Below are 14,040 nucleotides of genomic sequence, written 5' to 3'. Positions count from 1 at the left end.
GAGGCTGTCCAAGCGGAGTCCACAGCAAAATAGAGCATTCTGTGATTTTACCTCCGATCGCGGAAACCACAATTCGTTTTCGCAAGTGTGAAGGAAAAAGCGAGTTTTACATACCTTTCAATGCATGCCGTTTGCTGTGGATCCTCTGAGCAGACGCCAACCACGGATTCCGCAATTCAAATCCACCTGTGTGAGACCGGTCTTAGATGCCAGTCCACGGGAACAGCTGATCGGTGGGTTTCCCTAGCAGTAGACACCCACCAATCTGCTATTGGTGACCTAACCTATAGGCAGACGACCCCTTTAGGAGGGTACAACACCAGAACCCATATGTGATCCAGTCATGCGATTATGTTACCTATGTGGATCAAAAAGTGTAGCATTAGGGTCTTCCTCCTCCGTCCACTAGTCCCTTGAGTCTACAGATGCATTCTTCCATCCTCGCAAGGGTTTCCACAGGCTGCACAGATAGCGACTGGTTTGTGACATTCCTGGACAACCTCTTCACGTAACTCTTAAAGGGGATGACTTTTATCATCTATCTAAGTCTAAGAATGACTTTTATCATCTATCCACAGGATAGGTGATAAAAATCTGATCTGTGGGGGTCTCACTGCTGAGAACGGGGATCCCAAGTCCTTCTTCTCCTCACTGCGGGATTACTGCACCCCCTTTCCCCAGCAGATTGAATGGAGGTGTTCCATTCATCTTCAGTGGAACTACCAGAGATAGTTAAGCGCTTGTACTCCATTTCCCTCAGCCCGACTGAAATGAATGGAGCCGCACTGCACATGCTCGACCAACACTCCATTCACTCTCTAGGTCAGTGATGGTGTGTGCAGTGAGCCCGCAGTAACGAAAAGAAGGAAACACGGGACCCTTGTTCTCAGGATCGGTGGAGGTCTCAGCTTTGAGACCCCACTAATCAAACTCTTATCATCTATCCGGTCGACAGATGACAAAATTTAATTGTTGATCAACGATGTTAATCTTTTTACGCTCTCTTGAACTTTCTCTTCAAAGTTCTTTTCACCTTTCCCTCACGGTACTTGTCTTCCGTTGGTCTTGTGCCAGTATTTAGCCTTCGCTATGGTTTATCACCCGCTTTGGGCTGCATTACCAAACAACACGTTGGATTTGCCTTAGGCACAACCCTTATTATCCAGTAATTAATTTTCACCTGCAGGACCAGCTCCTGATTTCCTATAATGCACAATGGAGCTTCCCAGCACTCAGGAATCGGTGGAAATAATTACACCTGATGTGAAATGTGAAGCCGGCTGTAACAGAGGGTCATTGTCCGGGATCCCGCACCGTTAACATCTGCAGATCGGAATTCCTCCGATTCTCCTCCTCCTTTCAGTAAGATTATTACTGGTACCCCTTATGATTGTAATAGATCTGTAATACATAGGCTCTTTCTGCAGAAAAGTGCAAAGCTGCAAGACGAGCGGGTCAGAGGGCTGAACGCCATTCTAGTTTTTTCCAGGTACTAATTGTTTGATTGTGTAGCAACGGATGGAAATGTGTGAAGAGGCCATTAGGTCAGATTATAGATTGTCACGGGAAGTGAGTGCCAGGAGGAGTCCACCTACTCATCACGAAACATCGCAGAAAGACTTAGATTTTTTTCTTAAAAAGAATAAAAATTGCTGCTAGCACAACCTGAAGGACCTACAGCCCCCTGCAAACTCACGTATCCAGTGCTGCACGACTGCAATAATATACAGCACTTTCTCATTACCTGAACTTAACTTCTTCACTAGACTTTTTGCAGTTAGTTTTGTACATAGGGGCAGTATTATAGTAGTTATATTCTTGTACATAGGAAGCAGTATTATAGTAGTTATATTCTTGTACATAGGGAGCAGTGTTATAGTAGTTATATTCTTGTACATAGGGGGCAGTATTATAGTAGTTATATTCTTGTACATAGGAAGCAGTATTATAGTAGTTATATTCTTGTACATAGGGAGCAGTGTTATAGTAGTTATATTCTTGTACATAGGGCCAGTATTATAGTAGTTATATTCTTGTACATAGGGGGCAGTATTATAGTAGTTATATTCTTGTACATAGGAAGCAGTATTATAGTAGTTATATTCTTGTACATAGGGAGCAGTGTTATAGTAGTTATATTCTTGTACATAGGGAGCAGTGTTATAGTAGTTATATTCTTGTACATAGGGGGCAGTATTATAGTAGTTATATTCTTGTACATAGGAAGCAGTATTATAGTAGTTATATTCTTGTACATAGGGAGCAGTGTTATAGTAGTTATATTCTTGTACATAGGGCCAGTATTATAGTAGTTATATTCTTGTACATAGGGGGCAGTATTATAGTAGTTATATTCTTGTACATAGGAAGCAGTATTATAGTAGTTATATTCTTGTACATAGGGAGCAGTGTTATAGTAGTTATATTCTTGTACATAGGGCCAGTATTATAGAAGTTATATTCTTGTACATAGGGAGCAGTATTATAGTAGTTATATTCTTGTACATAGGAGGCAGTATTATAGTAGTTAAATTCTTGTACATAGGGGGCAGTATTATAGTAGTTATATTCTTGTACATAGGAAGCAGTATTATAGTAGTTATTTCCTGTACATAGGGGCAGTATTATAGCAGTTATATTCTTGTACATAGGGGGTAGTATTATAGAAGTTATATTCTTGTACATAAGGGGCAGTATTATAGTAGTTATATTCTTGTACATAGGGGGCAGTATTATAGTACCGGTAGTTATATTCTTGTACATAGGGGCAGTATTATAGTAGTTATATTCTTGTACATAGGGGGCAGTATTATAGTAGTTGTATTCTTGTACATAGAGGGCAGTATTATAGTAGTTATATTCTTGTACATAGGAAGCAGTATTATAGTAGTTATATTCTTGTACATAGGGAGCAGTATTATAGTAGTTATATTCTTGTACATAGGAGGCAGTATTATAGTAGTTAAATTCTTGTACATAGGGAGCAGTATTATAGTAGTTATATTCTTGTACATAGGAAGCAGTATTATAGTAGTTATATTCTTGTACATAGGGAGCAGTATTATAGTAGTTATATTCTTGTACATAGGGGGCAGTATTATAGTAGTTATATTCTTGTACATAGGAAGCAGTATTATAGTAGTTATATTCTTGTACATAGGGAGCAGTATTATAGTAGTTATATTCTTGTACATAGGAGGCAGTATTATAGTAGTTAAATTCTTGTACATAGGGGGCAGTATTATAGTAGTTATATTCTTGTACATAGGAAGCAGTATTATAGTAGTTATTTCCTGTACATAGGGGCAGTATTATAGCAGTTATATTCTTGTACATAGGGGGTAGTATTATAGTAGTTATATTCTTGTACATAAGGGGCAGTATTATAGTAGTTATATTCTTGTACATAGGGGGCAGTATTATAGTACCGGTAGTTATATTCTTGTACATAGGGGCAGTATTATAGTAGTTATATTCTTGTACATAGGGGGCAGTATTATAGTAGTTGTATTCTTGTACATAGAGGGCAGTATTATAGTAGTTATATTCTTGTACATAGAGGGCAGTATTATAGTAGTTATATTCTTGTACAAAGGGGGCAGTATTATAGTAGTTATATTCTTGTACATAGGGGGCAGTATTATAGTAGTTATATTCTTGTACATAGGGGGCAGTATTATAGTAGTTATATTCTTGTACATAGGGGGCAGTATTATAGTACCGGTAGTTATATTCTTGTACATAGGGGCAGTATTATAGTAGTTATATTCTTGTACATAGGGGGCAGTATTATAGTAGTTGTATTCTTGTACATAGAGGGCAGTATTATAGTAGCTATATTCTTGTACATAGAGGGCAGTATTATAGTAGTTATATTCTTGTACAAAGGGGGCAGTATTATAGTAGTTATATTCTTGTACATAGGGGGCAGTATTATAGTAGTTATATTCTTGTACATAGGGGCAGTATTATAGTAGTTATATTCTTGTACATAGGGTGCAGTATTATAGTAGTTATATTCTTGTACGTAGGGGGCAGTATTATAGTAGTTATATTCTTGTACATAGGGGGCAGTATTATAGTAGTTATATTCTTGTAGGTAGGGGGCAGTATTATAGTAGTTATATTCTTGAACGTAGGGGGCAGTATTATAGCAGTTATATTCTTGTACATAGGGGGTAGTATTATAGTAGTTATATTCTTGTACATAAGGGGCAGTATTATAGTAGTTATATTCTTGTACATAGGGGGCAGTATTATAGTACCGGTAGTTATATTCTTGTACATAGGGGCAGTATTATAGTAGTTATATTCTTGTACATAGGGGGCAGTATTATAGTAGTTGTATTCTTGTACATAGAGGGCAGTATTATAGTAGCTATATTCTTGTACATAGAGGGCAGTATTATAGTAGTTATATTCTTGTACAAAGGGGGCAGTATTATAGTAGTTATATTCTTGTACATAGGGGGCAGTATTATAGTAGTTATATTCTTGTACATAGGGGGCAGTATTATAGTAGTTATATTCTTGTACATAGGGGCAGTATTATAGTAGTTATATTCTTGTACATAGGGGGCAGTATTATAGTAGTTATATTCTTGTACGTAGGGGGCAGTATTATAGTAGTTATATTCTTGTACATAGGGGGCAGTATTATAGTAGTTATATTCTTGTAGGTAGGGGGCAGTATTATAGTAGTTATATTCTTGAACGTAGGGGGCAGTATTATAGTAGTTATATTCTTGTACTTAGGGGACAGTATTATAGTAGTTATATTCTTGTACATAGGGGGCAGTATTATAGCAGTTGTATTCTTGTACATAGGGGACAGTATTATAGTAGTTGTATTCTTGTACATAGGGGGCAGTTTTATAGTAGTTATATTCTTGTACGTAGGGGGCAGTATTATAGTAGTTATATTCTTGTACATAGGGGGCAGTATTATAGTAGTTATATTCTTGTACATAGGGGGCAGTATTATAGTAGTTATATTCTTGTACGTAGGGGGCAGTATTATAGTAGTTATATTCTTGTACATAGGGGGCAGTATTACAGTAGTTACATTCTTGTACATGGGGGTAGTATTATAGTAGTTACATTCTTGTACATAGGGGGCAGTATTATAGTAGTTATATTGTACATAGGGGGCAGTATTATAGTACTTATATTCTTGTACATAGCGGGTAGTATTATAGTAGTTATATTCTTGTACATAGGGGCAGTATTATAGTAGTTATATTCTTGTACATAGGGGGCAGTATTATAGTAGTTGTATTCTTGTACGTAGGGGGCAGTATTATAGTAGTTATATTCTTGTACGTAGGGGGTAGTATTATAGTAGTTATATTCTTGTACGTAGGGGGTAGTATTATAGTAGTTATATTCTTGTACATAGGGGACAGTATTATAGTAGTTATATTCTTGTACATAGGGGGCAGTATTATAGTAGTTATATTCTTCTACGTAGGGGGCAGTATTATAGTAGTTATATTCTTGTACATAGGGGGCAGTATTATAGTAGTTATATTCTTGTATGTAGGGGGCAGTATTATAGTAGTTATATTCTTGTACGTAGGGGGCAGTATTATAGTAGTTATATTCTTGTACATAGGGGGCAGTATTACAGTAGTTACATTCTTGTACATGGGGGTAGTATTATAGTAGGTACATTCTTGTACATAGGGGGCAGTATTATAGTAGTTATATTGTACATAGGGGGCAGTATTATAGTAGTTATATTGTACATAGGGGGCAGTATTATAGTAGTTATATTCTTGTACGTAGGGGGCAGTATTATAGTAGTTATATTCTTGTAGGTAGGGGGCAGTATTATAGTAGTTATATTCTTGTACGTAGGGGGCAGTATTATAGTAGTTGTATTCTTGTACATAGGGGGCAGTATTATAGTAGTTATATTCTTGTACTTAGGGGACAGTATTATAGTAGTTATATTCTTGTACGTAGGGGGCAGTATTATAGTAGTTGTATTCTTGTACATAGGGGACAGTATTATAGTAGTTGTATTCTTGTACATAGGGGGCAGTATTATAGTAGTTGTATTCTTGTACATAAGGGGCAGTATTATAGTAGTTATATTCTTGTACGTAGGGGGCAGTATTATAGTAGTTATATTCTGGTACGTAGGGGGCAGTATTATAGTAGTTATATTCTTGTACGTAGGGGGCAGTATTATAGTAGTTATATTCTTGTACGTAGGGGGCAGTATTACAGTAGTTACATTCTTGTACATGGGGGTAGTATTATAGTAGTTACATTCTTGTACATAGGGGGCAGTATTATAGTAGTTATATTGTACATAGGGGGCAGTATTATAGTAGTTATATTCTTGTACATAGGGGGCAGTTTTATAGTAGTTATATTCTTGTACATAGGGGGGCAGTATTATAGTAGTTATATTCTTGTACATAGGAGCAGTATTATAGTAGTTATATTCTTGTACATAGGGGCAGTATTATAGTAGTTATATTCTTGTACATAGGGGCAGTATTATAGTAGTTATATTCTTGTACATAGGGGGCAGTTTTATAGTAGTTGTATTCTTGTACATAGGGGGCAGTATTATAGCAGTTATATCATTTTCTATGCATTAGTTTTTCTGTAGAAGTTTAATTTTTATGTACACACTGCACTTATTTTTTTTAGTTTTACTCCTGTCTATTGAAGACAGGGTTCATTTTTTTGCAAGTATGTATAGCAAAGAGAGGCATCAGATACAACTTCCTATCACTGACTCAGTACATAATGCAATGTGTTCTTATGTGGGGTTACTAGGGAAGCTGAAGTTGTATCTTTCAAGGTATATATTACTGATTGATCTATCTGTATGTTGTCAGAAGCCCAGCTCCCCTTTTAATATAATGAATTATTTTTAAAGCTTATTTTTACTGTAATTACTAGTACGAAAATTCATTCTGGATATAATGGCTGCACTCAGTGAGCGGAGATGCTCTAAGGTTGTTCATTATCTGAAGTGATGCATTTAGCAGTGGTAGCAGAAATGACTTGTGTTCAGCTGGTTTATACGTAACCCAGTAATTTCAGTTGTCAAAGTGTACATGGTAAGTGCAAGAATGATAGAACGCGTCCTTCATATCATGTCTGCGTAATTTAATGGAGCTGTATATACACTCATTGTCAAAAACAATCCCTTCCCTGCGAGAAGTTGTTGGAATCGAATAAAAAGATCTCAGTGTGATTGTAACGTTAATGTGATCACAATATGAGAGGAAAAGGACTATTTATCGTGGAAAACTCACCTCTTGAAGGGAGGCTCTAGTACCCTGTTGTACCGCCTTTAGCTTTGATACAAGATGTCATACGAGTGGGCATGGAGGCTCTAGTACCCTGTTGTACTGCCTCTAGCTTGGACACAATGGGATATGGGGGCATGGAGACTCTAGCACCCTGTTGCACCACCTCTAGCTTGGATACAAGATGTGATACGGGGGGCATGGAGGCTCTTGTACCCTGTTGTACAGCCTCTAGCTTGCATACAAGATGTGATATGGGCGGTCATGGAGGCTCTTGTACCCTGTTGTACAACTTCTAGCTTGGATATAAAATGTGATACAGACAAGCATGAAGGCTCTAGTACCCTGTTAGATGCCTCTAGTTCGGATACAAGATGTGATACAAGCGGGCATGGAGGCTCTAGTATCCTGTTGTACCACCTCTAGCTTGGATACAAGATGCGATACGGGGGGACATGAAGGCTCTGGTATACTGTTGTACCGCCTCTAGCTTGGATACAAGATGTGATATGGGCGGGCATGGAGGCTCTAACACCCTTTTAGGCTGCCTCTAGCTTGGATATAAGATGTTATACAGTGGCATGGAGGAATACAGGTTCTGTATGGTATCCTGCAGTATATCCCTTCACATTGGAAATAACTGAGCCTCTAGATCATTCAGACTCATAGGCTGTCAAAGTTGGTGCCTCAGATGGTCTCATATATGTTCTATGGGCGGTAAATCTGATGACCGGGCGGCCACGGAAGTGTGACAATGTTGTGGGGACATTCCTATGACCCCCTTTTGTGTGCGGCCGAGCATTATCCTGCTGTCTTTTGGAAGCCGCCATGAAAGGAACACATGTGGCTTCAGGATGTCCTGAACATATGGCTGAGCTGTCATTGTCCCTCGTATGACTACTAGGGGTGACCGACGGTTGTATACGATGGCCCCAAGACCATCACACCAGCAAGGGGCAGTGTGCCGCTCCACAGCAAAGGCAGGATTGAGGCGCTCACCCTGAGGTTACGTAGTGCATGACACCACTGCAAACAGAGGCGACGGTGTGTGAGTGTCAAAGGTCGTACATATAATGGGGGCCCTGAGACCAAGTGTTCTTCAGCCAAGTGCCTGAAAATAGTTTCAAGAGACACAGGGGTGTAACGCTGGCGCCACCTGTCTCTGGGTTACAGACAACAAAATGGTTGGAGTTGCTTATTCTTGCTGGACGATCAGACACTCCTCTCTACTGGTGGTATGTCGAGGGCGTCCCGAGCCCGGTCACCTTGTGTGCCCTCACACATCCACTGGTCCCAACAGCTCCTAACAGTGTGGTCAGACACTCCTCTCTACTGGTGGTCCGCCGGACGTCCTGAGCCTGGTCACCTTGTGTGCCCTCACACATCCACTGGTCCCAACACCTCCTAACAGTCTGGTCAGAACGGCCCGGTGGGGGACAATTCATCGATACGACCATCCAGCTTCTCACATCCCAATAATGCGCCCCTCTCAGACTCTGGTAATGGGGTGAAACCTCTTCTCTGCGTTGTAGAGGTGTCTAGTGGTCAACATGCTCCACACAAGCAGAAGAAGAGATCACTACACACAAGGAGCCTCCGAGGGGCTTTTATAGGCCAAGGGTGGGACTACTGTTAGGGCCTCCGATGACAAGACCGTTCATCTAATCACCACAACTCTCATCATTTGTATATCTGCATATACTGCAAGTCGAATTTAGCAGCAAAACACAACTCCATTTAAGGCGGGATTTTTTTTTTTTTTAGAAAGAGCGTAGCTATAAACATTGCGATAGTAAAATGCCTCTGTAGTGCCACCTATTGGAAGGTTGCTTCCGTACAAGTTACATTAATGTTTGAACTTCTAACAGACTTTGTAACAAGACTGAGGACATAAGCCAAACCAGAGTCTTCTCCATAAGGAAATGATAATCATGTGCAGACAGCTGTTTTGGGGTTCTTGCCCCTCATAGGGTTTTGGTTGGCTGGGTGAGAGGGCAATGTAATGGGTTGAGAAAAGTACAATTTCTCATGTCTCTTAGAAGATTCGATATTGACTTACAAGGAAGCTACCATCCAATAGGTGGCACTGCGGAGACCATTTCCAATTTGCATACCAAATTTCCAAGGGAGTATTGCTTGGCCTATAAGGCTCGTCCCGCCTACTTGGCGCTCTACACAAGGAGAAGCAATTCAAGCTATAGAAATGTTGGCAAATTCTTGTGTGTTTAGTGCCATGTGCAATGAAAAATTATTACACAGCTGTGCCCGTGTGCTCCAATGAGTTCCCTTTTGTAACATCTCAAAGTTCATTGTGGACTTGATGAATTTATTGTACTGTATGTTCTTATCTCTCATTTTGGCTCTGCAAATGCCACCTTCTTCCTTTGGTATATACCCTACATGGTGGATGAGGCATATGTTCTTTTGCAAATTGCCAAAAACTGAAAGCATATTTGCTCATAAATCCCTGGATAACCCAGAGCTTGGCTGCAAATCACACAGGAAAAGAAGGAACTAATTAAGGTATGATGAATGTGGCAAAGCCAATATATAATATTAACTGAGGAAGGACAACCCCTTCCTAGTAGAATTTGTGATCTTCACTTCCTTGTGTCCCAATACACCACTAGAAAGCCCCACCCCGAACTGGGAGGCCCATTAGCAGAGCCAGGGGCGTACGTAAAGGCTCAGGGCCCTGATGCAAAAGGTGAGCTGGGGTCCCCCCCTATCTGTTTCTGTACCCACACCCATACCTAAACCATGCTGCTGCAGAGCTATGTACAGCAGGTTGTACAGAAGCACACAAAAAACCCTGTTGTGCACTATGGAGCTATAGGCACCCTGTGTACTGTCATATGGTTTAGTGTACAGCGCCTTAATATGGAGTTATTCTACTATGGAACAAATGCTTAACAACTAAATTAACTACTGCACTCCCTGAACCAATCAGCAGGAAAAGGAGGGGCTAAAAGATGGGACTACTATAGGGTACAGCCTACCAAAATTGATAGGCCAGCTCTTTTTTTTCTGTTTATCTAGGACTGGGAAATTTTTAACAATGGGTCCCAACTTATTATGCCCTCGGTGTTCATGACTGGTTAGACAAGACATTTCCAGAGTGTTGGACAGGCAGATATGAAGCAGTTGGACTGGCCGGCTCGCTCACAGGATCTTACCCCACCTGACTTTTTCCTTTGGGGCTATCTTAAAGATAAATTGTACGCACATCTGCAATGAGCTCAAATCGGCAGCAGTAACCTGAGTGCTTTGTGTTGGCTCAGGCCTGGTCACGGTGGTACCATGCTGCCTAGAACAGAGACCCATGCAGCAAACGGCTCATACAAAGTTGGTCGTTAACCACAGTAGCAAAGGTTCTATGTGCCGCCAGTGCCACAGCATACGATGCAACGATGAAATAATGAGTCCAGATACAAAAGCTTGGAAGAAACTAGAGGCACATGGTTTACTCAGCGCTTATAGGATTAGCAAACAGTTCACACGTTGCCATTTCCTTAACAACAAAAGTAACACACGCTGATTCCTTAACTCCCTTTCTTTCATGGGGAAGATGAGCCCGCCAGTCTCCATTATCTGGGGGTTGTTCCAAGTAGGTATTTGTGAAGAGCTGAAAGGAGCAAATGGTCTGTCTTTCTCTTAGACACACTGACTTCTGACCTAGCCGGGACAACATACACTCACAGTTCTTAGGCCTTCCTTCCAGATTCGACAGGGTCCGCCTTGACTTGTATTGCCACTTATACAGGGAGGAAAAAGACTCTCCGTTGGATGTCTTCATTACTTGCATCCCACTCTCTCCCTAGAGGGGTTGCAACCTTAAATTAGGCTGAGCTCGACTTGTGCTTGGCTCAGACCGGCTGGTCTAAACCTAAGTCTGCTCTCCTGCGTTCTTCCACTCCGACTACATTCACACTTCACTTTTAGCTTAACCTAACTCCATCCCCTAACCAATCCTTACTCAGACAGGGTCAACTGACAAGACACAGAGCAGATTAGGGTAACAGGGACACAGACACATAGAAGTTTGTTGACACCGACCCCAGACAATGACCTTTTAGCAACCTGGGCTGTCCAATAAACACAACTCCATCACAATCAATGACACGGATGTACACACACAGACAATTTACATGAGGTAGCCAAACAAGTGCTGTGGGGCCCTAACTCTGGGCCACTGAACATTCCCATATCAACAGTCAACAAACTGAAGTTTGGTACAACTGAGGAATTCAATTATAGTCCAGTTCAGGTGTGTATGGATGCCTGCAACCATGGCATAACTATAAGGGTCGCGGTTGCATCCGGGTCCAGGAGCCTTAGGGGGCCCATAAGGCCTCTCTTCTCCATAAAGGGACCCCAGTAAAATGAATAAAGCATTATAGTTGGGGGCCCTGTTACAGGTTTTGCATTGGGGCCCAGGAGCTTCAAGTTACGCTTCTGCATTAAAGGATTAAGAGAGGTCTCATGAGCCTTTAGCTACACCCCTGCCTGCAACCATGTTATCGTCTCCAGGCTTGATCGATCATGAGGGTGCGATGGTTGATCGTTATGTCAAAAACAGACACCAGATGAACTTTCTGAATGTTTAATTTCTCTTTGTTACAATTTATATCATTGACTGGTTTTGTGGTTGCATTGCATTAAGACTGATAGGACCACTTCTGCACCACCCTGTATTACTTAGGTAATGTTCCAAGGTAAAAACCAAGCCGAGCATGATCGCAGAATGAGACAGCAGGATTGTCATGAAGATACGGTAGACCTTGTGTTATGGGATCTATTAACGTAGACTGCTCATTATTACACATTGTATATGTGATTACTGTTCCATTACGTGTTGCAGTCACCAGGGTGACCTGACGAGCGGCACTGCCAGCTCACCCATCATTACCTTCAGAAGTTTGGCATTTGCTAATAAGTTATTAACTTTAACGTTGTCGCCCAAAACAAGGTGTTACCATCTGGGAGGAATGAAGCGGATCGGGGAAGTGTGCGTGATACAATATATCATGGGTCATGGCATCTGTTACCCAGACACACGGGCACTTGAGCCTGTTTTTATAAGCGAATGGATATTCTTGGATGTATTTTTTTTTTGTCCACATCACCTCTTGTATCCTTTTCGCAAAGCCCTTACATTTTCTACAGCAATGTTCCCCAACTCCAGTCCTCAGGGACCACCAACAGGTCATGTTTTCAGGATTTCCTCAGTGTTGCACAGGTGATGTAATTATTGTCGGTGCCTCAGACTTACTAGAAGAGGATATCTTGAAAACATGACCTGTTGGTGGTCCCTGGGAACTGGAGTTGGGGACCCCTGTTCTACAGCTTACCTGCGTGGAAATCCCCCCCGTGACCCCGGCGTGCAGCATAAAATCACATGACAAGTTTTACTTGGATCCGTTTCAGTGTGAATCCACATTAGATGAGAACATCCAGCAAATCTGAGCGACTTCCAATGAGGCCCGGTCATCGGTGCTAGACTAGTCAGGGACAGGATTTTGTTGCCGCGGTTCTGGGATTGACGCCTTGCTGATAGTCCTATGCTAGTTTTGGAGGTGTTTCTACATCTTCTGGCTCAGTGGGTGTGCTATTTGGTGTGACGTGCTCAGTAGCACCTGTGGGTTATTAGCCTGGCTATTTAACCTGGCTGGAGACTGAGCTGAACTGCGGTTGATTCTCAGGCTCTCCCTGACTGGGCTAGCAGTCAGAAGGTTCCTGTTGGATCGTTGGTGGGTTTTTTTTGTTTGGAGATTCCTAGTTCAATGAGAATAAATAATGTGTTTCATAAGTCTCTGTTAAAGAAGTTTGTTGACTCAGGTAATGGTTCACCTCCGATAGCCCCGGTTATGGTTGATGGGGATATTCATTTTGGGTTAAGTCGTATAGTGGACTCTCGTCTGGTTAGTAGAGCACTACAGTATTTAGTCTATTGGCGTGGCTATGGTCCTGAGGAGCGGACATGGGTACCGGCGGCAGATGTCCATGCGGATTGACTTGTGAAACATTTTCACAGACTAAATCCGAATTGACCTGGTCCTAAGGGTCCTGGAGCCCCTCCTGAAAGGGGAGAAACTGTTTTGGTGGTTTTGGGATTGCCGCCTTGCTGATAGTCCGATGCTGGTTTTGGAATGCATCTTCTGGCTCAGTGTGTGTGCTATTTGGTGTGATGTGCTTGGTCGCACCTGGGGATAATTGCTTGGGCTATTTGGCCTGGCTGGAGACTGAGCTGAACTGCGGTTGATTCTCAGTCTCTCCCTGACTGGGCTAGCAGTCAGAAGGTTCCTGCTGGATCATTCAGTCATTCCACTGCCAAGCACTTGAGGATTTCTTGTGCAGCGCTGTGGAGAGTATACCAGAAATGGCGTGATGGAGGAACTACATCCAGCCCAAGGGAATTGAAACAATTGACCACCAAAAGGGGTCAGAGGAGGATGTCGGGAATCATTCTGAGAAACAGGCTGCAAAGTCAGGAGCAGCCAAAAACATCGCTGGTGCTCCAACTAACATGTCCAAACACACAACTCGTCATTCCAGATGGACTATAACAGCAGATGACCAGTTCCAGCATCATTGTCTAGGAGCAACAGAAAGGCAAGACTCTAGGGGGCAAACTAGCACAAAACTGTGATCATTGAATAGCGGAAAGACATCGCCTCGTCAGATGGATACAGATTTCTGTAGCAGAATTTGGCCCAAGCAGCATGAATGAATTGACCCTCCCTGTCAACATGTAGGTACCGACGTC

General features: G+C 41.6%; 1 protein-coding gene across 3 annotated transcripts in view; it reads left to right on the top strand.

The window, feature by feature from the left end:
• Positions 1–1,249: 1,249 nt before the first annotated feature.
• Positions 1,250–14,040, top strand: part of SLC7A9 (solute carrier family 7 member 9) — a 49,714-nt gene continuing 36,923 nt past the window's right edge. The window contains exons 1-2 of one of the 3 annotated variants that reach the window (XM_066584191.1): positions 1,289–1,362; positions 1,428–1,489. The gene's annotated coding sequence lies outside the window, so the exon portion shown is untranslated. Of the gene's footprint in view, positions 1,363–1,401; positions 1,490–14,040 lie in introns of those variants that run through there. The other 2 variants (XM_066584192.1, XM_066584190.1) reach the window with 2 other exon arrangements.

This window comes from Eleutherodactylus coqui, chromosome 11 (genome assembly GCF_035609145.1).
Source record: "Eleutherodactylus coqui strain aEleCoq1 chromosome 11, aEleCoq1.hap1, whole genome shotgun sequence".
NCBI classification, from domain to species: Eukaryota; Metazoa; Chordata; class Amphibia; order Anura; family Eleutherodactylidae; genus Eleutherodactylus; species Eleutherodactylus coqui.
The sequence above is the reverse complement of the archived record's forward strand: the minus strand, read 5'-3'. Positions and strand labels throughout refer to the sequence as shown.